The 26,515-nt window shown below is 50.0% G+C and overlaps 1 protein-coding gene across 2 annotated transcripts in view; it reads right to left on the bottom strand.

Annotated features, from left to right (window-relative positions):
* Positions 1–26,515, bottom strand: part of EFHC1 (EF-hand domain containing 1) — a 297,382-nt gene that overhangs the window by 12,266 nt on the left and 258,601 nt on the right. The window lies entirely within an intron of this gene.

Here is a 26,515-nt window from a genome sequence, read left to right on the forward strand (position 1 = left end):
TGTAGACAGACTTCGATGGAAGGATCTATCAATGTCTCTCGAGCAGGGAACACTTTCTGGAAGCCTTCCAAAAATTCTTAATCTTTGGAATGGTGCATAAAGAAATTTGGAGGCGATAATTCCAGCAAGTTTTATTTGTAAACTGCAATTGCAGCAAGATGCAGAATACCTTCCAATTGAAGCTAAACAAGATTGGTCGACAGGTTTTGCCTCCCTAAGGAGGTTCATAGAGTCTTGTGGCAAATTCAGATGACCTTATTGGAGCAAAGAAGACGTCATACTAACATGCCCAGTATATGGATTGTGTCCCTAAGGAGCTAGGCCCTTATGAATGGTTGAGACTAGACCTTATATTTATGTAGAACAAAAATTATCTCAACCACAATTACTTCAAATGAACTTGAATGGATGGAAAAATAAATATTCATTCCAAACCAGGCAAATCTTTTATTGCCATTTACTTCAATTTTTTAAACAATTTTAAAGTTGTACTAGCAAAAAACAAACACTATACATTCAATGTTCAAACACTATTTACAAACATCACGACAACATACATTGGGACAATATCAAAGCAAGCTACAGAAAATACAAACAATTACCAACAATACATATAAACAGCAACAAATGAATACTTCAAAGTGTGTGGAACATGTGCCAAGTGAATGGCAATTAGTATAAATCGCTGGACGACTAGGTCCTAGTTATTATTACAAAATAGAATATGTTCCATCAAACACAAAGCCGACGCGTTTCGAGGCCAGGACTAATGTCCCTGGTCTCTCATCAGGGCTTTCGTTCTTTATATCTGTAGGATGTAAAGAAAGGAAACTGATTACTGGACTTTGACTAAAAGGATTGCCTCTCCTGAGCTCTACAGAAGTAGATACCGACTGTACATACCGGGTTTTAGGGTCATGTGACGAGGGCGTCGTGTTCTTAGTGAATCAAAGATGCCAAGGGCTTTATTCGCAGGGGGGTACCTTATAACAACAAAAGAAAAGGAAGCGCATATAACTATTGCGCTAAAACGGAAACTTGTTTTTTGCTAAAGCAAAACCAAAAACAGGGGGGGGGGGGGAAAGGACTGACCTTCAATGTGCCGTCTCCTGGCCAGACTTCAGATAAGTGTCACCATGTGCCAGTTATTCTGTATTAAACAACATATGTGGGGATAAAGTCAGTGTCAATTAAACACGCCACTATTCGTCCCATTAATAGAACGAAAACCGGGCGCCTACCTTTCTTTAATGCTGCACTGGCCCGTAATTTTTTCTTCTTCAAAATAGCTCCGCGCTCGAACCTAGCGAGGCGGAAAAAGAAAACAATTTCAGGAACTGCTCGGCAGAACGCCGGATCGCTGGAAGATACCGCACGGGCAGGGGCCGCTTACCGATTATCTCCGTGCCTTCTCTAAACCCGTTTGAGAATCACAATGATTCAAAGATGGCCGGCGAGCTAAGCGCTGTTGGTTATACTCGTTCCAGAGCCAGTGCATTCTGGACTTTGAAGTTTAATAAAAAAAATAAAAAAATAAAGAATAAAAAAATAAACGAACATGCAATGAAGAGTTCAAACATTTGGGTGTTATACAGGTGACACATTGCTAGGCCTGCAGATGATTTGATGTGCATAAGGCATCTAAATTAAGATAAATGTTGTACCCAAAGCCCTCGGAGTGTTATTTATTCAAAAGAATATGAGGAAAAAAGGCACTTAGACCACCCGCGGGTGCCACATGGGGAACCAAGTCACTTGTCAAAATGTTAGTATTACAGGCGCGTGACCTCAGACAGGTTGTTTAATCCAGTCTGGGCACTATTAAATTTTTAAAATTAAGTATGCTTCTTTTTGAAGCAAAACACGATCGATGTCTTGAAAATTCTTTTTAGAATTGACTACATGCAGCACGGACCATCTGAAATCTTGCTCAGTGTGGCCCTTGTCGAGGAAGTGTTGCACCATGGGTGCCACCATCACCTGCTTTTTGATTCGTGAGCGATGTTGGCTAATTCGATGGTTGATCTGTTGATTCGTCTTGCCGACGTAAATCTTGAGACAAGGGCACTGGATCACATATACAACATTTTTTGTGCGACAGTTCGAAAATTCGTTATGCGATCATTTGGTCCCTTGGTGAATAAATTCTTTACCCTCAATCGTGTTGGGGCAAGCGACACAGTTTCCACACTTGTGGTGGCCCTCAATGGGTTTGAGTTTCCACTGAGCTATCAAATCACTTTTAGGTTTGGGAAGAGCAATGTCCGCTCGAACCAGCTGCTGGCCAATGCTTCGATTTTTTTTGTATGCAAAAATGGGCCTCGGGAAAGGACAATCCAATCCTTCCAGAAGGTGCCAATTCTTGAGTACAGCTTGCCGAAGTTTATGTGTGTCAGGGCAAAATGTCGTGACACAGACAAGTCTGTCCATTGGGGGGCGTTGTTTAGCTTGCAATAAGCATTCCCGTGGTGTATATTTTGCTCTTTTAAAGGAATGCTTAAGAAGCTTTTTAGGATACCCCCGTTGGCGCATGTCAGAACAGAAATGCTGGCCATGTTTTTCATAATCGTTCATTTCAGAACAATTGCGTCGAATTCGAAGCAACTGGCCAAAGGGCAAGTTGGCTTTTAGGCTTCTTGGATGGGCACTATTATGATGTAAAATAGTATTCCTATCGGTTGATTTTTTGAAGAGGGATACTTTTAGTTGTCCTTGGGCACACATAAGTTCTACATCCAAAAATGTCATTCGATTGATACTATGTTCAATGGAAAACTGTATGTCGTTATGCCTGGAATTAAGCCAAGTGTGGAATAACATCAAATCGGTCTGGCTCCCCTGCCACAGGAGCCAGACGTCATCAATGTACCTGTACCACTGTTTGATGTGATTCTTAAAAGGATTATTCACCTCCACAAATTTCTCTTCGTACTGTGCCATAAAGAGGACTGCCATTTCCGGAGCATAAGGACACCCCATGGCAGTCCCCTTGATCTGCATGAAGAATTCACCATTAAAGGTGAAATAATTCTTTTTTAATGCTATTGACGCCAATTCAAGAATGAAAGACGTGGGAACCCGATGGGGTCTTGGTCTCTTGTCAAGATAGATTTGCATCACCTCCAGAGCCTCTTCCTGTGGGATCTGGGTGTAGAGGGACGTGACGTCCATGGTGACCATTATTTGACATTGTGCATCAAATGGAGTGCCTTCCACTTTAAGAAGGAAATCTGTCGTATCCCTGAGGTAGGATCTTACTTCTCTTAGAAAGGGTTTAAGAAAGAAATCCACGTACTGTGCAATCGGTTCCAGGCAAGAGTCGCAGCCCGAAACAATCGGGCGACCCGGTGGGTCATCCAGGCTCTTGTGAATCTTCGGAAGAAGATATAGAACCGGGGTCCTAGGGAATTTCTTGAGTAAATAGTCATGTTCTTTAACTCCCAAAAAACCACTTTGTTTACCAAGTTCCAAGACTTGGGAAATTAATCCCTGAATCTACTTGACCGGATCTTCTGAAAGTGCACGGTACCAAGTGGTATTTCTAATGTGTTTCTCTCCTTCAGATAAATACATGGGACGGGGCCAAATGACTACCGCCCCGCCTTTATCTGCTTGTTTTATGACAATAGACGGGTCGTCTTTAAGGGATCTAATTGCCTCACGTTGTTGATGGCTAATGTTTTGATGAGTGAATCTTCTATTCTTTTCTAGTTTGCTGATAGAGGATAGCAAGACCTGCTCAAACGCTATGACCTGTTTAGGAATGTTGTTGTAAGGTGTAAAGCTTGACTTATTACGTAACCCTGTCGGCTCATTATTCTCAATTGTGGGTGTGTTCGAAAAAAAGGCTTTAAGCCTTACTTTCCGACAGAACTCCATCGCCTCCATTTTGAGTTTGGTATAGTCAGTTCTCAAACTAGGAACAAATTTGAGACCTAAGTCAAGGACTGCTTCTTCATCAGCAGATAGTTGTCTAGATGATAAATTGACAACTGTACTGGGGCCACCTATGATTTGTAGTTGGTGCTCCGTGTTCTCATTTCCCATGGTACCTTGTACCTGGGTTTGGATTGTTTGCCCTGTTCTAAAAAAGACACCCCCTTCTTTTTATTTCTATTGTCAGCGCCAGAAGAATCCGATGACGATGTACTGGAGAATGTTGTAAACCTGTTTCTGGACCTCCCTTGGAAGTTAGACAGAGCCTGTCGTGAATCTGGCTGCAAGTAGTATTCGTCTCGCAGAAAGGGATAGACTTGATCTATTTTAAAAGCCTTAATGTCCCTTTCGTATTTGTTGGTTTTGTCGTTAATCGTATAATCTTTAAAGGCCTGTATCTCTTTTTCGATCTTTTCTAGCAGTGACTTGGCATCCGTGACCACCTGGCTGGTCTCTAAGGCCTTAATTAAGTCCTCAATTTCTTCTTCCTCTTTTTTACAAAGCCTCTGTGCAGTCTCTATAGTATGGACCATGAGGTCTCGACTGCACTTGGTATTTATAAAACTGAAGCCCTTCCTATATTCTTGATCTTCAGTAAAGATGACGGGAATATTTTTGACCTGAAGGCCCCAGGGAATTGTACCTCCCTTCAAGTGCTTCAAAAGGAAATAACCATGTAATTCGGTTCTTACGTGCTTTTTAAGGAGTCTGATTAGTTTATAAGACTCATTTTGTTGCTTAGCACTAGTGCTAAGCGAAACTGTAGAGAAGGGAGAAGAGGCAATCAAGTCCTGTATGTGGCTTTCAGAGAAAGACAAAGTGTCCTTTTCTGCCATAACTCAGAAAGACCAAAAAAGATCTCTCTACCTCTTACTTGTGTAACTATTCAAGGACTTCTTTGTGATGTCCTATTGCTCTCGCGGGTGAAGACCAGCTCAAACGTTGTGTCCCTAAGGAGTTAGGCCCTTATGAATGGTTGAGACTAGACCTTATATTTATGTAGAACAAAAATTATCTCAACCACAATTACTTCAAATGAACTTGAATGGATGGAAAAATAAATATTCATTCCAAACCAGGCAAATCTTTTATTGCCATTTACTTCAATTTTTTAAACAATTTTAAAGTTGTACTAGCAAAAAACAAACACTATACATTCAATGTTCAAACACTATTTACAAACATCACGACAAAATACATTGGGACAATATCATACCAAGCTACAGAAAATACAAACAATTACCAACAATACATATAAACAGCAACAAATGAATACTTCAAAGTGTGTGGAACATGTGCCAAGTGAATGGCAATTAGTATAAATCGCTGGACGACTAGGTCCTAGTTATTATTACAAAATAGAACATGTTCCATCAAACACAAAGCCGACGCGTTTCGAGGCCAGGACTAATGTCCCTGGTCTCTCATAAGGTACCCCCCTGCGAATAAAGCCCTTGGCATCTTTGATTCACTAAGAACATGACGCCCTCGTCACATGACCCTAAAACCCGGTATGTACAGTCGGTATCTACTTCTGTAGAGCTCAGGAGAGGCAATCCTTTTAGTCAAAGTCCAGTAATCAGTTTCCTTTCTTTACATCCTACAGATATAAAGAACGAAAGCCCTGATGAGAGACCAGGGACATTAGTCCTGGCCTCGAAACGCGTCGGCTTTGTGTTTGATGGAACATATTCTATTTTGTAATAATAACTAGGACCTAGTCGTCCAGCGATTTATACTAATTGCCATTCACTTGGCACATGTTCCACACACTTTGAAGTATTCATTTGTTGCTGTTTATATGTATTGTTGGTAATTGTTTGTATTTTCTGTAGCTTGCTTTGATATTGTCCCAATGTATGTTGTCGTGATGTTTGTAAATAGTGTTTGAACATTGAATGTATAGTGTTTGTTTTTTGCTAGTACAACTTAAAATTGTTTAAAAAATTGAAGTAAATGGCAATAAAAGATTTGCCTGGTTTGGAATGAATATTTATTTTTCCATCCATTCAAGTTCATTTGAAGTAATTGTGGTTGAGATAATTTTTGTTCTACAGTATATGGATTGGGCAGGACACTCTTGTTCTGGAGTCTTTAAAGGCCAGACAATCTACAGTATAGTCTCTCTGACATCTAATAGACTTCTAAAAAACAGATTTTCCTGGTACTGTCATGTACATAACATGGCTACTTTTCATGCAGTTTGCCTCTCGTCACCAATCTCCATATCAACCCTCCAGAAAAATCTAAACATACCACAGCAATATGTGAATACAATGTTATATAAGTTATATTAGCAAACATTTCCTAAGGTAAGCTGCCATCCATCTCTTAGATCACCTGAGGGTGCATAGAAACTGGACCCAGAGATATAGCGAAAGCCAATGGATAATACTCTGTTCCGTGGGCATCATAGGTCCTGCTTGAAACGGATTCCCTAAACAGATGAGCCTTCAACATCCTTCTTAGGCTGTGTGATCTTGGATCTTTCACATAGAGTGACCACTGACTGGCTTTTATTGCACGTTGTCAAATTCAGGGCTGATTGACTCTGGTCTCAGGGCACAGGTTGCTCTGCACACCTATTCATGTGTTCTCGGGCATAAAGGGCTTCCTGGGCCATACTGAGGATCTTAAATTAAACTAAGAGCTACAACCAGTAACCAGTGCCAAGTAGACAATCATGGAGACATGATTCCAAGGCTTTAGTCAATAGACTGATCTTGCTGCGCAGAATTGTAAGGGCTGCAATATAACCACAGTGCAAGATGGGCAAAGACCATATAGGGAGTTCCAAGAGATAATACAAATCAATGCTGCTATGAGTTTCCAAAAAGGCAAGCGATTCTTTGAGTGCTGTAAACGGTGGCGGCCGAGCACAGGTAAGCGTGGTGAGGCGGGTGGGCGTCAACAGACGACGGAATAGGTCAAATTAAATAAATAAATAAAACCTATTCCGTCGTCTGTCGACTCCCCCCGCCCGCTCCACTGCGCTTACCTGCACAGGCTGTAAATAAAGGTTGCAGGTCTTGACTATTTCTAGGTTTTTCACAACATAAACTGGAGATGGAGCATCCCCTGTGTAATGTAACCAATGAAAGGCAGGATAAGTTGGACCTCTATTTTTTCTCCATTTGAGGCTATTCTGCTCAAGTGGATTTATCTTTGTATGTCTGCAAAATATTTCACAATATGATTATTCTCCGTGCTTCATAATTGCACCACTAGCTGTTTGTCAGCGGAATGCTTCATCTACGACACCTGATGCGTCCTCACTTAGTTCAGCTAGTGGTAACATTTAAATCCTAAAAAGGGACAGGAGCACAGTTGAACCCTAAAGCACCCACTCTCAATTGTTCTGCCTGACAGTTTGACGTTTGTTCACACCCAACTGGTGGCACATTGGCATCAAAGCCACATGAAGGGTAAGTGTCCGTCCCAGCAGAACGAAACAACCTACAATGTCCTTTGGCACACAATCTATCAACATAATGCTCCCTAAAGACCCGTAGAAGGATCCAGCAGGCCCCTATCCCATTAAATCTATCATTAAACAAAACGCCAGTCTATTCTAAACTCACCATCTACTACCAAATACTATGTAAATCTAAACAATAAAATATACAAATACGCCTGCAGATCATTTAGTGAAAGTGTAACCTAGAACCATAAACGGTACCTTGATTCAGAAAGCGCCTTGGGACCATTAACGGGTGGTAAGCATTATAAATGCCCAAAAAATACCTAGGGGCAGATTTATAAGGCCCTTGCGCCTCTTTGCGCTGCAATTGCGTCGACGCAACGGCGGCGCAAACAATGTGCCCTATTTACAACATGACGCATCTAGGAGATGCGTCACGTTGGAAAGCCCTGCGCCATAAGGAGGCGTTCCTGCGCAGGGGGGGGGCGTTCCTGCGCAGGAACGCCTCCTAAATGTGGCTGAGTGAAATCTATGAGATTTCACTCAGTCACTTTCTACGTCAATTCCTTACGCCTGCTTGAAGCAGGCGTAAGGGTGACGCACCATGCATTGAAGGGGTGGCCCCTGTGCATTGCAGGAGTCATGTCGCACTTGCGACATGACTCCTGCAATGCGCCGCCCGTACGCCGAGAGATGCGTCACGCATCTTCACTGCCTTGCACCATGGTGCGCCGCATTGTAAATGCGGCGCACCATGGGTGGCGGAGCAGTGGCACACTGTGGCGCACATTAACTGGCGCATCCCTGGGGATGCACCAGTTAACATAAATCTGCCCCCTAGTGTGAGGGCCACTGTGGTGTAATGACACTTATTATCACTTATTACAGTGCTGACTATCTCAAATTGATTACAATTGTTCTTATTAGTCACATACACAGCCTTGAGGGTGGAAAAAATCCTGACTTAAGTTAAAAAAATGAGCATTTCCATTTGTTATAGGCTTTAGGCACCTGGACTTGGGATAGATTACATTTCACCTTTTGGCTTTAAAGTTTTGGAAAAATCGGAAAGCAGTAATAAAACTGCTCCTGAAACCTGGTAAAGAGGCCCTGTAATGTGAATAAAATACTGGCCAAAATGTTAGCGACTCGCCTTGCATTATTAATGAAACGAATAATATTTCCTGCACAATAGGGCTTTGTCCCACATAGATCCACAGCACTGAACGTACACACGTTTTTGGCTGTACTTAACAGGATTTCGCCCACGGTGCCAGCAGTAGCTATCCTGCTCGATGCGGAGAAGGCCTTTGATTCATTACAGTGGTCTTTTCTCCATGCTATACCCCGGTAGATGGGATTCCCCTGCGGAATCATGGCCCTCATAATGCTTCTTTGTTCACAATCAACGGCACGCATTAGGCTCAATGGAACGTTGACGGAACCGTTCACTATTTTGCGAGCGACACAACAAAGTTGCCCTGTTTTGCCATTGTTGTTTATAATAGCAATGGATCCCTTGTGCGCCATCTTCAGATGAAACATCTTCACAGAGGCCTCCAATTCAAGATGGGTCCCCTATTAGTTACGCTTTACGCAGACGATATAATACCATATGTACGACACCCTTGCCCATAATCCGGCACCCATACTGTGTGAAATAATACGATTCGGAACTCTATCTGGCCTACACATAAACTGGCATAAGTCCAAAATATTTGCCCTGACTGACGCTACAACACCGATAAGTTGTGAATTCCCATTGGAATGGTGCCACAACTCAGCTTACTATTTGAGGATCCACATCCATAGAGATAAAGAGCAGGTTATGACCTGTAATCACGACCCAGCAGTGGATAAACTGACTACCCAGGTTGAGTGTGGGTCCGCCTCCCTCTCTTAATGGTCGGCCACATCGCTCTCATTAAAATGGTGATATTGCCCCAATTTTTATATTTAAAAAATATATATATATTCCTATTCCATTGACAAATTCCTTTTTTGCAACCCTTTGTAGTACACTGACAATTCTTATTTGGGGATGAAATCCCCAATTGGGTGGAACACTTTAATACTTCCGTACAAATGCGGTGGTCTCGGAGTTCCTCATTTGCACCTATACTATTGAGTGGCGCAGTTATGTCAGGCAATGGTATCATGCAGACACACGAATACTGTATGCCAGGCCCGAGATAGATCTTGCCGCCTCAACACCATTGAGAGTGTTATTACCAATGGGACTAAAGTGTGTTCCCTCAAGATATACAAACAGTATCTATAACTAGCCGGTCCTGGAAAAGACTGATACTCCCCGGCACTCCCACTCACAGCTAATCCCTGTCTACCTATGACACAAGAGAAACTAGTCCAAAGCAGCCTTCTGAAGTACTTGTTACATACATTTGGAGATATCTTCCCTGAGGATCACATATTTTCCGCACAGAAGATGTTCGATTTCGGGAAGCTCCCTATGTGGGCCAGTTTGTACTGCAGCGCCTCTAAGGGGCACTTAGGGTCCAGGTTCCAACTTATCCCCTTGCCCCCGATGAGTTCCCACTGCTGACATTGGTCATTACAGACGCAGATGGAGGCTGACTAATCGCAAAATCATTTCACGCGAGCCTAGGCCTATTGCTAACCCATGATACTAAACTTCGGACTCAATGGGAAATGAATCTGGGACATCTGTTAACCAACCAAATGTGGCAAGCTTGTTGTACACAGACACGCTTAGTAATATGTAACCATCGTCACAAGCTGATACACTACAAATTCCTTCTACGAGCATATATCACACCGTCTCAACCGTCTCACTTAGACCCAAATAAATCACCATAATGCCCTAAATGTCACGCATTGATAGCAGATTTTGCCCATATATCATGGACCTGCGAGAAGATAGAATCCTATTGGGGGAACTTTTATTCAAACTTACACTTATGACGTGGATCACTATGGAGCCCTCTCCCTCATTGGCCCTACTTTGATAGCTACACAACGTACCTCAAATGCTACGCCATTTTGTGGCCATTTCCCTTTTCCTCTCCAAAAGAGAAATAGCTATAGCTATACCTTAGGGCACTAACACTCACCTACTATTGAAGACTGGATTAAAGTCTCATATACTGTGACACTAATAGTGAGCTCTATGAGGGAGGAGGTGTGGCGCCGCGGCCAGGGCGACTGACGCTGGAATCTGGGGACCACGGTTCGATCCCCGGCTCCGGCGGCAGGTTAGCCCAGCACCATGTGACTCTGGGCAATAGCTCGCTTAATCTTCCCGACGGCCCCCAGCGCCTAGAGACCCTTACGGGTGATTGTGCGCTTTACAAATGTGGACTTTACTTTATGCATATCTCCTACCACCCACTTCCAGTCCTAAGACTAACTGGCAACCCTTAAGAGACTCTCTCCTAAGCCTGGACTCTCCGGCTAGCAACCCAACACAGTGAACTTTCTCCTACATGCACTGGCAATTTTCCAATGATCTGAGGTACTGACTTTACAATGCCCTATGTTGTACTGATTTTGCTTTTCTTGCTACGTTTTCTATTAATTCCTTGACGTCAGTGACCTGTATTGAGAACGTTCTCTCTATATTCCTCAACTAAGGAGAGGTGACATAAGTGTATCGCACTGTGGAAAAACTGAAAAATAAAGTTGAAAAATAAAAAGGTTTTGGAAAAATGGCACACTTTTCATTTTGCCCAGTTTGAAAAGATTAGTGAGTATACTAGTTTAACGTAACATTATTTGCAGTAGATATTGTCGTCATAAAAAACAAGTTACTTACCTATACACTGTGGTTCACCAGTGTTCATATCTTTTATAGATTCACATGCTTGAATCTTCCCCGTCGTCATGGTGGGAGTCCCACAGTAACAGTAAAATAGCAGTATAAAGCTTAAAGGCTAATCTCTCTTGAAAATAAATAGCATTTAGTAACCAGTTAATCTCATTAAAGAACATCCAAACTCCAGCCAATCACATCACAGACCCAGAGTATCCAGCCACTGCAGGACCACCATACTTCAGATTTCTTACTGCACGTCGTGTGTTAACTCTGCTCAGTCACAGTGTTTCTGCCTTGAACTTTTCAACTTTCAGCTAGCAGTTCCTTTTCCTCGACCTTCTCTTCAACTGAGGTGCTGCCAGAAAGAGAGTTTACCTTTTTCGTTCTGTATTTGCTGCAGAATGTCTGAGTCTAAAAAGGGTCTGTTTAGGCCCTGCAAGACTTGTGGAAAGTCCAGCCTCTTCTCTGAAGATCCTCATAAAGAGTGCTTATGCTGCCTTTATCCGGATCACAAGCCTAGAGACTGTAAGCACTGCCGGACTTTTTCTTCAAAAACCCTCAAAGATCGGGAGGGAAGACTACTTCTATGGCTTCAAAAGAGAAAATCTGTTAAGGATTGAGGAGAGGCCTAATACCCCTTTTAAGGAAAGGAAGAAAGAAGATCCTCCTTCTGTCCAGAGAGATCCAAAAAGTCAAGATCTCAGAGCAAGGAGGCTTCTGTGGAGAAAAGGGCGAAAAATAAGCAACATGGCTCTTCTCATGCCCTTAAGAGATCTGGTTCTGCACCTCCATCTGCGCTACATACTTCCTCACAGAAAATCGACTCATCGACGACGCATTGTCTGCCTACGACTGTTGAAACGAGGGCTCCGTCGACGGTTTCTTCAGCGACATCTACGACGTCGATGGTCAGGATGACGACGGCTGTGGCGTCGACGAAAACTGAGGTAGTGATGACGTCGGCGGCTTCTATGAGGAGTTCTATGTCGTCGAGAGCTTTGCCATCAATGGTTCAGTTGAGTGCTGCGTGGTCGACGAGCGTCTCCCCCGTCGATGAGCATTTCCACACCGTCGGCGCAGTCACTAACGGCGTTATTTACTACGATACCGTCGACGATCCCGTCGACAAAGAAAATGGACATGGCAGTTTTAAAAAACAATTCCATCATTGTTGCGGGATTTCTCCAAGATTTCTCCACTGCCTCCTTCTCGCCTCCTGGATTTCCAGGAATCAGAGGATGAACGTTCCTCTGGTCCCACATACAGCCCTTCTCAACTTAGAGTCCAGTGCCAAGAATCAGAGGAAGAAGAGCAACCAGATGACCCTACTGCGTATTTGGAAGGGGAATATTCCTTCTCAGACAGAGGACGCACAAGCATGCAACCGCTTGAACACTTTTCAGGAGCATTACCCCAATTATGAGCAGGAAGAGGAGGACTGTCAGCAGGAACCCTCCATTAATGTTCCGATGTCTCTGGTCACAGACTTGCGTATGATGCTCAGTGACTACTATAAATGTTTAACTGATGCTAATGTAGCTCAAAAGCCAGTTCCTCTACAGGAGGATCCTGTCGATATCACAGATCAGGAAGCTCCACCTGCACCACCAAATAGGAATCCTTACCTCCTCTGCAGATTCCTGCTTGAACATTAGACAGTGGTGACCAATAATTGGAGGAAGGGGAGCTACAAGTGGATTCTGAAGTCCATGATGAAGTGATTGGACCATGTGGCACACACATCGCCTTCTCAAACCCTGCCAGTGGCTGATTCACCTCCAGCAGATATCGTCCGCTTCCATGACCTTCTAGAGAGAGCGTCAAATCGCTTTGATCTCCCAATGCCGGTCAAGCAAGCGGAATGCTTCTTGTATGATTTCAGGGATGCCACACCGTGTTCTGTTAGGGCATTCCCTATTGTTGACTTCCTGTGACAGGAAGGCCTTAAGCTGATGAAAACTCCAGCTCTGTGCCGGCAGTTATTCCAAAATTAGACAAAAAATACCGGGCGCCTGAGGACTCTCCTGAATGCCTCCCTTGCAATCCAAAGCCTGATTCAGTAATAATGCAAGCTGCTCAAAGGCGATCTAAGAGCCCTGCTTCGCCATGTACCACTCGGCCAGACAAGGAAGGGCTCATGTTAGACAATATTGTGAAGAGATTTTCTGTGCTGGCGGCACTGGCCATCAGAGCCTCCAATGCCATGGCCATCCTGGGGAGGTACGATAGGCAGATGTGGTCGGACTTTGCTCCTTTTCTAGAATTTCTGCCTGAGGACAAGAAGAAGGAGGCAAAAGAAATACTCTCATAGGGTAAGAGAGCCTCATCGCAAGTCATCGATGTGGTGCTGGACATCTCTTCTACCGCCTTTAGGCAGATGGCAGGCGCTGCCATGTTGCGCAGACAGGGTTGGCAGAAAGCAAAGACATTCCGCCCAGAAGTCGAAGCTAAGGTGCTTGACCTGTCGTTCGACGGAGAACCTTTTTGGTAAACATGTGGATGAGGGGCCATGGCCAAGCAGCATGGCTGACAGGACGTGAGCTCCTTCGGCTCCCGGCCGGCCAGCTCAGAAATCCTGAAATACATCCTTTACTGGTGAATTCGGACCGAGTAAACTGGATCCCAGAGCCCCGGAGACCTAGGGGCACCTTCTGTTCCGGGGTTCGCCCACCCGGTGGATGGCGGTGGCAGCCCGGGCTGCGAGATGGCGGGCCGGAATCACGAGAGGCCGGTGCTGCGGCCTAAAACAGCGTGGCGGGGTGGGCCCGTGATCTGGGTGCCCCTTGCGGACGCTCCTGAAGGCGCCGGAATGGTAGGGGAGGCGCCCACTGCTATCGGGGGCCTCCTGTGAAGTGTGAAACCCCTGTGCCCCGTCCTGTGGGCAGACGGCGAGACCGAGGCGGTGGCCTGCACCGGGGCGGCAGAGGCGGGCCGCGCTCCTGGTGCCCATTGGAACTGAGCCAATGGTGCAGCATCACAGCAGGGGAGGCGCCCACTCCTGCGGTCCATCCGGGCACTGCGGTGGGCGGATGGCGAGACCAAGGTGGCGAGACCAAGGCGGCGGCCTGCACCGGAGCGGTGGAGCCGGCCCGCGCTCTCGGTGCCCATCGTGACTGGGCCAACAGCGCAGCGTCACAGCAAGGGAGGCGACCACTGCCGTCGGGGGCCTCCCGGACAGTAAGGAGCTCATGCGGTCCGGCCGGACCCTGGGGTGGGCGGATGGCGAGACCAAGGCGGCGGCCTGCACTCGAGCGGCGGGCGCTCCCGGCACCCTTCGAGACAGGCCCAACAGGGCAGCGTACCAGTCAAGGAGGCGCCCACTGCCATCCGGGGACTCCCGTGAAGTGATGGGCTCCAGAGGCCCGTTCGGACCCTGCGAAAGACACGCACGGTGCGGGAGGTGAGGCCGGGGGGGCGGCCTGCACTGGTGCGGCGGGGGCGGCCCGCGATCTCTGTCCCCTTTGAGACCGGCCCTGCAACGAATATAGCCTGCAAGAGAGGCGCCCACTGCCAACCGGGGGCCTCCCAAGACACGAGGGTCTCCAGTAGACCGCCAGGATCCTGCAGACCCACGCCCGATGAGACTGGCCTGGCTGGGACTGCGGCCTACACCGGCGGGGCGGAAGCAGCCAGCGATCCGGGTGCCCCTTGCGGCCGGCCCTAGGAGAGACAGCGGGTCAACAGGGTAGGCCCCACTGCCATCGGGTTGCCTCCTGAAAAGTAAGGGACTCCCGTAGCCCGCCGGAACCCTGCAAGTACATGCCCGGAGAGCCAGGTGTGACCGGAACTAAGGCCTACACTGACGAGGCAAAGAACCAGAGCCAGGTCGCGGAGCGGGAGGTATCAGAGGACGTCTGCGGCTTCCCTGGAGGGGCTGGGGCCTCGTCCTGCTCCTGGACTATATCCACAGCGAGGGGGGGGGGAATAAGCGCTGGGGGCCCTGAGGAAGGGTGCGGGTTCACTCGTAGTGGGGGAAGACATTGGACCCCTTCTGCTGCACTGCTGCTCCTGTTGCACGGCCGGGGGAGAGTGGAGACGCCTGGAGCTGGCCTATGGAACTGGATTGTCTGCCGCCCTAACTTGGTGCCCACTCTCCTTGGGGGTCCGCTACGGCTGTGGAATCTTGGGACACTGTGACCAGGTCCAGAGAGACTCCTTCTACATGAGCCGGGGATTGCGAGGATGACGCTGTGGTGAGTGGGAGCTGGTGTTGCAGGGGGACACGGAGACAGTCGCGGATTCTGCAAATCTTCACGGGCCTTTGAGTGGGGGCTACTTGGGGACACTTCTGCTGCTCGGACGCCCAGGTGCGGTCCCTTTAGGCTACTGTAATGCGTAAGGACAAGATGCCCTGCGTCTCTCAGCCAAACACCATAACGCAGTACACCACTCAACGACACCCTTCGCAGCAGATTATGCGTCAGTCGGGACAGGACGGAGAGAGTGAGGTTCCCGACGAGCCCTCCCGGGCAGAGCGGCTGAAAGCAATACAGGGATCCCATTCCACCCTGGAGAGGCAAATAGAAACGGTCTCCATAGATGTGAGCCTGCTGCGGACGGATCTGCGGAAAGTGGCAGATAACGTCTCAACTGCGGAGGGGAATATCGTCCAGCTGCAAGGAGAGGTGGCGTCCCTCAAAAAAACAGTCTTGCAGCTCACCGCCTCAAGGGGGGCGCTGGAGCGTAGGGCGGAGGATGCGGAAGGGAGGGCACGCCGCAGTAACATTAGGGTTCTTGGTATTCCGGAACGTTTGGAGATGGGTAATGCCGAGCGCTTTCTGGAACACTGGATCCGTACAACACTCTGCCCCACGGGACTGTCTGATGTCTTTGTAATTGAGCGCGCCCATAGGGCATTGGTCTCGCCGCCAAGGCCGGGCGCCCCGCCGCGAGCTCTCATCGCTAAGATCCTGAATTACCGGGACAGGGACTGCATCCTGAGAGCGGCCAGGGAAACGGCGAACCTCACTTTTGAAAACACCAAAGTGTCCGTCTACCCGGACTACACCCGCCAGGTACAGTCAAGCAGAAGCTTCGGGAGCTACACCTACAGTATATGCTGCTCTACCCTGCTAAGCTTAAGGTCATATCCCAGGGAAAGGCACATTTTTTTAATGCCCGGGAGGAGGTATGGGAGTTGCTGGAGATCAGAGGGGATGCCCTCCCGCCGGGCGAATGGAGGGGAGGACACGGCCATCGAGGAGGCGCAGTAACCGCTCGGTGACCGCTCAGCCCTCCAAAGGGCTTGGTCGCCCCACTCACTGCTGCCGCTCCTGCCTGCCTTTGCCGCCTCCTGCCTGCAGATTCCTTCGCTCGCTGCCCACTGCTCCTGGGAATTTCCCGCTGCTCCTGGGAATTTCCCGCTGCCCGCTGCTTCTTGGAATTTCCCGCCGCTGCCTCCCTGCGGCCCCGCCCCCCTGTGATTCCATTCGCCGCCCCGCTCCCGCCACCCAGCTGCTCCTCCCTCCCGGCTCCTTACTTATGACGCCCCCAGAGCGACCGCGGGCAGCGGGAGCGCCGATTGAGCGCCGAAGGTGCGCCAAAGGTAAGCCCGTCTGCGCCCGTCCGCGCCTGGCCCGCGCCCAGCGCCAGGACCCCTGGCCCTCCCCGCCGAGGCAAGACGACCCGACTGACCTACGACGCCGCCACTCTCAACGCACTCAATGCCGGCCGGACCCACGCCTGCTGCCGAGCCACCCCGAGACGCACCCACGGACCCTTCACCTGCTGCACCTGCAAGTTCACCTGCCTCTGAACCTGCCCCTCACCCGCCAAGACAAAAACCAGCAGCAACCACCTCAAGTGCATCCTGATCAACACCCGCTCCGTCCACAGACACGCCGTGGAACTCTGGAACCTCCTCGACGCTACATCACCGGACGTCGCCTTCCTCACGGAAACCTGGATGAACACCTCCTCTGCACCCGACATCGCCATCGCCATCCCGGACGGGTACAAGATCATCAGGAGGGACCGCATCAACCAGACCGGAGGTGGCATCGCCATCGTCCACAGGAACACCATCCACATCACGACCGACGCCAACGACTCCTTCGCCGCAGCCGAACATCTCCACTTCCAGATTCACACCGACCCTAAGACGACCCTCAGAGGCACCCTCGTCTACAGACCCCCAGGACCACGCACACAATTCAGCGAAGACATCACAGACTTCATCAGCCCGCACGCCCTCCCCTCCACTGACTACATCCTCCTCGGGGACCTCAACTTCCACCTGGAGAACAACAAGGACCGCAACACCACCGCCCTGCTGGAAAACCTCGCCAACCTCGGACTCAAGCAACTGGTCAACACCCCCACCCACTACGCCGGCCACACGCTTGATCCCGTCTTCTCTTCCAGCAAGTACATCACCTTCAGCCACGCCATGGGACTCCACTGGACCGACCACAGCTGCGTCCACTTCAGCTTCAAAAGATCCAGGACCCACCAGCACCCGCAACAGGTACCTCACAGGAATTGGAGCAAGATCACCGCAGACCAGCTCACCACCTCCCTCAGCCAGAGCCCACCCGCCAACACAACAGACCCCAACGAAGCAGCCCGCAACTTCACACAGTGGCTGACCGCCTGCGCCGACGACCTCGCGCCACTAAAGAACCCTCCCAGCAGACCCAGAAGCAAGAAGGCATCCTGGTTCACCAACGACCTCAAGGACTCCAAGAAGATCTGCCGCACCCTCGAGAAAGCCTGGCTACTCGACCGGACCACCGACAACATGACCGCCCTCAAACACGCTACCCGCAAGCACCACCAGCTCATCCGCACCACCAAGAAGAAATCCCTGAAGGAACGACTGGACAACAACGCCCACGACAGCAAAGAGCTCTTCACTATCGTCAAGGAGTTCTCCAACCCCAGCACCGGCACCAACGACATCACTCCGTCACAAGACCTCTGCGACTCCCTCGCCTCGTTCTTCCACCGCAAGATCGCCGACATCCACAACAGCTTCGGCGCCCCACCCACGCACCCAACCGTCGAACCAACGCCCCCACCGCCACCCTTCGCACCTGGACCACGGTGACCACCGAAGACACAGCCCGCACGATGAACACCATCCACTCCGGATCACCGACCGACCCCTGCCCACACCACATCTTCAACAAGGCCGACTCCACCATCGCACCCCAACTCCGGAACATCATCAATGCCTCCTTCAACACCGCCACCTTCCCGGAGAGCTGGAACCACGCCGAGATCAGCGCCCTCCTGAAGAAACCTACAGCAGACCCCACCGATCTCAAAAACTTCCGCCCCATCTCGCTCCTCCCTTTTCCTGCTAAAGTCATCGAGAAGATCGTCAACAGACAGCTGACCGCCTTCCTCGAGACGAACGGATCCCTCGACCCCTCGCAGTCCGGCTTCAGAGCCAACCACAGCACCGAGACCGCCCTCATCGCAGCCACCGACGACATCCGGATCCTGCTCGACAAGGGGGAAACAGTGGCTCTCATCCTCCTGGACCTCTCCGCTGCGTTCGACACGGTCTGCCACCGCACCCTAGTCCAGCGCCTCAGCAACATCGGTATCCAAGAGAAGGCACTGGAGTGGATCATCTCGTTCCTCGCCGGAAGAACACAAAGAGTCCGCCTCCCCCCGTTTTGCTCCGAGGCCACCGAAGTCATCTGCGGCGTCCCGCAAGGATCTTCACTCAGCCCCACCCTCTTCAACATCTACATGAAACCTCTCGCAGCCATCGCACGCCAGCACAACCTCAACATCATCTCTTACGCCGACGACACCCAGCTGATCCTCTCCCTCACCAGAGACCCCGACACCGCCAGAACCTGCCTACACGAAGGGATGAAAGACGTCGCCGAGTGGATGAAGGACAGCCGCCTGAAACTGAACTCGGACAAGACGGAAGTCCTCATCCTGGGATCTTCACCCTCCGCCTGGGACGACTCCTGGTGGCCCCCAGCCCTGGGCACCGCACCCAAGCCAACCGACCACGCACGCAACCTGGGCTTCATCCTGGACCCCTCCCTCTCGATGACCAGACAAGTCAACGCCGTCTCCTCATCGTGCTTCAACACCCTGCGTATGCTTCGCAAGATCTTCCGCTGGATCCCGACCGAGACCAGGAAGACTGTCACCCAGGCACTCGTCACCAGCCGACTGGACTACGGAAATGCCCTCTACGCCGGAACCACAGCCAAGCTACAGAATAGACTCCAGCGCATCCAGAACGGCTCCGCCCGACTCATCCTGGATGTCCCCCGACGCAGCCACATCTCCAGCCACCTGAGGAACCTGCACTGGCTCCCCGTCGACAAGAGGATCACGTTCCGGCTCCTCACCCACGCACACAAGTCTCTCCACGTCCTGGGCCCCAAGTACCTCAACGACCGCCTGACCTTCTACACGCCCACCCGCCAGCTACGGTCCACCAGCCTCGCCCTCGCCGCCGTACCACGCATCCGAAGAGCCACCGCCGGAGGAAGATCCTTCTCTTACCTGGCTGCCAAGACTTGGAACTCCCTCCCCATCCACCTTCGGCTGACCCAGGACCATCTCGCCTTCAGGAAACAACTCAAGACCTGGCTGTTCGAGCAGTAGCATACCCCTCCCCCCAAGCGCCTTGAGACCCTCCCGGGTGAGTAGTGCGCTATACAAATGGCATGATTGATTGGTAACAGACACAGGCATTCGTCAGATGCTGATCGCGAGGGGAGGCAGCGGGTCACGGTAGGAGACGATGGGGGCCTCCGCCTGGAGTTGCCAGAGACCGGAGGCCCTCCGGCGCCTCCGGTAGCTCCCCCTCGGGATGAGGAACTGGTCCTGGACACTCTGCAGCCCACCACAGACACTCTCCCGCCTACCACAGACACTCTCCCGCCTACCACAGACACGATCCCTGAAACGGCTGGGGACTCACTGGTTGCCTCTGTGGCCCTGTCCTGAAGGATATATCTGGTTATGCTCTGGATGTTTCTGCACCGTGAACGTTGGCCGGCCTGCCTGGTCTCACTCACCATGGGGAGAGTGCTCTCGAGATACTTGGATTGGGAGGAAGGCGATGTTCCTGGGGGGGCGGAGGCACTGAAAGTTGTGCATATATAACCCCTGATGGTCCGAACCCTATGTTAATGCTGAGATAGCTGGTTGTGTCGGGAGCTGGGTGGGGTGAGGGGAGTTTTCCTTTTTTATCTGTTGGGTGGTTCAGCCCTGTTGGGCGTATGGGGTGGCTGTGCACGTCCTGGCACCAGCAGGGGAAGGGCATATCGGCATGTTTTATTGTTGCAAGTATATTGCTCGTGGGAGGGGGGTGGTTGGGGTTTTGGGAGGGATTGTTGAAGGGGAATGTTACAGGCATCGTATGTATCACATTTCGGGCACGGGATCGGGGTAGCACCATGGGTAGAGTACTATGGCTGGTTCGGCTACGTCATCAGACATGGGGTATACGTTTTTGAGTTGGAACGTGAGGGGGCTAGGCACATGCACTAAGAGATATAGGGTCCTGTCCTTCCTTCGCAGGCATAGGGTTTCCATTGCGTGCCTCCTGGAAACCCACCTGGCTGATGATGGTGCCCAAAAATTGAGGAAAAAGTGGCGGGGTCAGGTGTTCCACTTTTCGTTTTCCACATACGCTAGGGGGGTCCTGGTATGGGTGGCACCCGGGGTCCCGTTTGCTATCCACTATGTGGAGGCGGACATACACGGAAGATACCTGCTCCTCCGGGCGAAACTGGATGGCAGGGACGTCACCATACTAAACTCATACGCACCCAACACGGATGGCCCTGTCTTTTTCCAGACCCTTCAGGTCCTGATCCCTGACCTGGAGGCACCAGTGCTTTGGTTCGGGGATTTTAACTGTGTCCTAGATCCCGCTCTGGATAGGTTTCCGCCCGAGCTGGCACAAAACCACGTATGACAGCGAAGCTTAAGGAGGTCATGGGGAATATAGGAGCTCCTGATGTTTGGCGCCAGAAAAACCTGACACAGAAAGTGTACACCTGCTTTTCCCCCACTCATAATACACATAGTCGCTTCGATAGGGTACTAGGGGCGAACGCGGAGTCAAATATGTCCCTTGAGGTTACCCATCAGGCCCGCTTCTTATCGGACCACTCCCCGGTGGCGTGCGTGTTGAATTGAGGGGCTCCGGTTTCCCGCCCCCGGACTTGGAGGTTGCCAGTAGTTATCCTTCAGGACCAAGTGGGGAAAGGACATATAGAGACCGCTCTTAACGATTACGTGGACCTCAACTGGGAGGGGGAGGGACTTACCTTAGCCACTAGATGGGATGCCCTGAATGCGGTGGTGAGAGGGGCGTGCATGAGCCTCACTTATGGGGTTCGGAGACAGCTCCACCAGGGTTTACAGGAGGCGGAGGATAGTCTTCTAGACTTGCAGACCTCGACGGCCCCTGATGCCTCACAGCAGGAGGAGGAACAGACTGCTCGGTCTCGCATTCATGACATCCTTGACAGGTATACCCTCGGCCAATATAGACAGCGCCTTCACAGAGAGGGCGATAAATCGGGTCGCCTTCTGGCCTGGATCCTTCGGCAGGAGCAGGCCCCGGAGCGTATTGTGGCCCTGCGGGAGTCTACAGGAGGGATGATCTACTCGGAGGTGGGCATCCTCCGAGTTCTCCGGTCTCACTTACAGCAGGTATATGCCGCAGATCCCGCTATCACCGAGGCCTTTTATCTCCCTTACCTTCAGGGGTTGACCCTGCAGTCCCTTCCCAAGGCGGTGCAGGAGGAGTTGGATGAACCCCTAACGCTGAGCGAGGTGTGTGCAGCATTGAGCCGCTTGCCGCAAGCTAAGTCCCCGGGGAGCGACTGGTTCCCTCCCGAATTTTATCAGGCATTCGAGGGTACACTTTCCCGCCTCCTCTTGCAAGTATTTTTTGAGGCGTTTAAACACGAGACTCTCCCACTGAGTATGACACAGAGGGAAATCTGCATGATCCTGAAGCCGGGGGCGATAAGTATGACCCTTCGCCGTATCGGCCTATCACGATGATCAACACGGACGTGAAGTTCTTGACCAAGCTACTAGCCACGCGCCTGGCGCCGTATATGTCCCACCTGGTCCATGCAGACCAGTGCAGGTTTATTCCTGGACGCAACACGGCCATGAACCTGCGGCAGTTGAATCACATTATGCATGAGGTACGTGGCAGGGAGGAGCAGATGGTTTTGGTGTCAGTCGACCTCGCTAAAGCGTTCGATACAGTCGATTAGGGGTATCTCTTGGAGGTCCTCCGGGCAGTGGGGTTGGGCCCCAACTTTTGTCGCTGGATCTGCATCCTATATATGACCCCTCGTGCCAGGGTGAGACTTGGAGCGGCACGGTCAGAGGAGTGGCGACTGGGACGGGGTACACACCAGGGGTGTCCCCTCTCACCGCTCCTGTTTGCCCTGGCCATAGAGCCTTTTGCTGTCCTAGTCCGAGCAGAGATGGCACAGTGGGGTATTACGGTGGGAGACATATGCAGTGTCATCTCTTTATATGCGGATGACGCCTTGTTTTATTTGACAGCTCCGCGGGAGGCACTGCCAATATTGCTGCGCCACCTGGATCGGTTCGGCGAGGCATTGGGACTGAGACTTAACCGTGGCAAGTCTTTGATCTTCTCGCTTGCTGGGTTTGACTTTGTGCCACTAGAAGACTTGCCGGATCTCGGGCTGCGCTGGGAACGGGAGGCATTCCGTTATCTCGGAATTCAGGTGGCTCCGACGGACTCACAGCTGCTGGTCCAGAATATCGATCGGATACTCAAGTCCCTACAACAATCGGTGTCCTTTTGGAAATCCTTGCCGCTTTCTTTAATGGGACGGCTAGCCGTCGCCAAGATGGTAATTCTTCCCAGGACGCTATACGTCCTCCAGAATTCATTGTGTCCTCTTCCCCCACGAGTCTTTCATACTCTCAACATGCTGCTTACGTCCCTGCTTTGGGCGGGCCGGCACAGTAGCTCTCCACACTGTTGTTCGCAGTTACGAAGAGAGAGGCGCCGCGCTTTGACCTATATTACTACGCGGTACAACTACTGCTGGCGGCTCGGTGGTTCGCGGATGCGGATAACTGGGAGACACGCCTCTTGGCGGACAGAGCGAACGTACAGGCGCTACAGGTCGCACTGATGCAGGGAAGGGGAGCAGACGACACTCTGCCTTATGTTGTGCGCCACACAGCAGGCATCTGGCAGCGGTTTGTGGCGAAGGTTTTGCGGCGGGCGCCCTTACATAGGGCGCTACCGGTCTGGATACTGGCTCCTTTCGTTGCCATGGAGAAACTTTATTTAAATTTAAAATTTAATTTAAAAATGTCCTTTCACATCTGGCGGGAGGGGGGATGCGAGGTTCTAGCGGATCTCTACCCCAACGAGTCCTTCCTGACTTATGAGCAGGCGGAGGAGACCTTTGGCCTTGCGAGAGGGCAATACCTGCACTACAGGGGGCTGCAGGAGGTGGTGAAGGTTACCTGGCCTCAGTGCCCGAACGCACCCCCAATGACCCACACCTTAAACATTCTTCTCTCCTGCGGCAGGGGGCATAGACTAATCTCTCTGCTATATACGGCTATGAAACAGGACTCCACACCACCGGTGGGAGGCGGATCTGGGTGCTGCGCTGGAACAGGGGCAGCGGAGCCGAATAGGGTCCCTTACGCGCAAGGTATCGTGCAACACCCGGTTCAAATTGATACACTTTAATTTCCTGCACAGCACCTACCTGACTCCGATCTCGTTGAAGGGCATCTCTGTGGACAGGGGGGACAGCTGCCCCAGATGTAGTGCAAGGGGGGCGGGCTTCCTGCATTTAGCCTGGGACTGCACTTTGATTAGGAGTTTCTGGGCGGGGGTGGTAGATCACATAGTTACCACTACAGGCCTTCAGATAGCAATGACTCCCTTGCATTGTTTACTGGCGTTAGTTCCCAGGCCCAAGAAAAGGAAACTCTCCTATAAACTATTGCAATTAATGTTGGTGCTTGCCAGGCGCAGGGTGGTGATTACTTGGATGGGACAGAGGGCTCCAGAGGTGCCCACCTGGCTTAAAGATGTGAGAGAATGGTCCCTGGTCGAGGAAACTCATATGCAACTTACTCGGAGGGACGAGAAACTGCAGGACGATTTACTAGCCTGGCGAATCATGTGTACCTCGGGACTGGCGGAGGGGGGGGAGAGGGGGGGGCGGTCTTCTCAGAGCGAGACTGATGGGGCAAGTGACAAATTGTTCTCGCCAGTGGGGTCGGGTTCTGATGGGGAGGGAGGGGGGGAGCGTTAGAATTTCTTTATTATAGGGACTTGTGCGGTGCTTGGCTGCTTCCTCGCGATGTTATTTAATTTACCTGCTAATCGGTTAATCCTCATGTGTCCGTGCCTCTCTAGGTGATGCCTATGTCCCCAAGTGCCGTAATGAGGTTGTCGAACTGTGTACATGTGTTGTAACAATGCCAATTGAGGGGGTTCCTTGTGTATGTTACATAAACTGCAAAAATAAAGTTTAAAAAAAAACAAAAAACACGTGGATGCGGCGATTCAAGCTATTAAATCAGACACAGATACGGCGAAATCCTTAGCCAATCTGCAGCAGAAGAAGGGAGATTAGCCTTTAAGCTTTATACTGCTATTTTACTGTTACCATGGGACTTCCACCATGACGACGGGGAAGATTCAAGTATGCAAATCTATAAAAGATACAATACTAGAGAACATTTTTTTTTGCAAAATAACTTTCATACAAAATTATTTTGCATTAGAATGTTGCCATTATAGTGTTTTTGCCACAAACCAGCTGTTAGCAGATGTCTTCTCCCATGGATCTCCCATTATTTGTTTTCTTTTTTTAAACTTCAACTAGTTCATGAAGAGGACAATGTGTTAAATCCCTTAACTTTGCACATCCCTAACCAGGACAGCAAATCTGGCACTATTCTATTCATAGCTATCCCCATCCTTGAAACCACTCTTGCCAATCCCTCCTGCAAACGTTTGCCATATTCTTTAAAGTGTCTCTTTAATGTTGCTGCCTTTTCTAGACCAAGTAAATGGAGCAGTGATTGAAACAGTCCCTAACAACCAATGCCAAATGGATAATAATGGAGCTGGCTGTGGACGATGGTTACAAAAACTAGAGGGACAGATGTTTGTTCTGATTTCTAGGAGTTGTATATGAGGTGGCCATCGACCCACTCAATATCCACCCTGGTAAAATATTCAGAGAATTTCAGCTTTGTATTTGATAACCAATTGTCCATTCTGACCTAGTCGACTTAATTTCCTCTGGTTGCTTTTTTGTTTATCTCATGGTGAAATGGAAAATTATTCTGGCTGTCAACTTCTGCAGGAAAGCAGTCCAATCTGCCGTAGTATGTAGTCATTTTTAGATAAACTTTGTTTTTTTTCAACTTCCAATTTGTTTTATTCCAAGCCCTTTACACCCTTTCTCGTGATCTAATGGAACTAGTCAAGTCAAGTCAAATGCTTTTGTATAGCGCACAGATCCCCAAAAGGTCTCAAGGCGCTTGGCAGCAAGAAAAGACATCAGCTTTGTTGAATGGAGTGCCAGGGGTGGAGAAAATTAATTAGGGATGAGCCAGGTTTTCAGGCTCTTACGAAAAGCCTGGTGATTAGAGAGGGACAGAAGATGAAGAGGCAGCTTGTTCCAGAGTTGAGGGGCTATGTAGGAAAAAGACCGACATCAATTTCTCGAAGTCCGAACCCGAGGCTGGACTAAGAGGGATTTGGAACTAGATCTTAAAGCTCTAGAAGGTCTATACCAGACCAGTTAGTTTCTTAGCTAAATAGGTGGGCCCAATGTATGTATGTATGTATGTATAACCCACTTATAAAGCGCTACTGTCACCCGACGGGCATCCTGGCGCTGTGATCAAGCAGATCCCCAAACACAGTCAAAGCCTTATCAGCAAAAGGAGAAACTATACTAACCTAGGGAACAGGTGTGTTTTTAATTCTTTTTTAAAAGACAGAAAGTTTTCTGAGCCCCTGAGCGACAGTGGCAAGTCATTCCACAGTTTGGATGCCGTGAAGCCAAAGGAGCGGCCACCCATTCGCTTTCTCCGAACTTTGGGAACAACAGCCAAATAAGCAGAGGCCGATCGAAGGGCTCTGGTGGGGGTATACCAGGAGAACAACTCCTGTAGAGGTAGAGGTCCCAATCCATGCAAAGCCCGGAAAACCAGCCATAAAGCTTTAAACTCAATCCGCTTAGGGATGGGGAGCCAGTGCAAGTCTCTGAGTGCCATAGAAGACGAGTCAGAACGTCGACGGGAAAGTGCTAACTTGGCCGCGAAGTTCTGCACTCGTTGTAGCTTGCCTATTGCTGTAGAAGGTGCCCCCAGAAGCAGTGTGTTGC

This window comes from Lissotriton helveticus, chromosome 6 (assembly GCF_964261635.1).
Source record: "Lissotriton helveticus chromosome 6, aLisHel1.1, whole genome shotgun sequence".
NCBI classification, from domain to species: domain Eukaryota; kingdom Metazoa; phylum Chordata; class Amphibia; order Caudata; family Salamandridae; genus Lissotriton; species Lissotriton helveticus.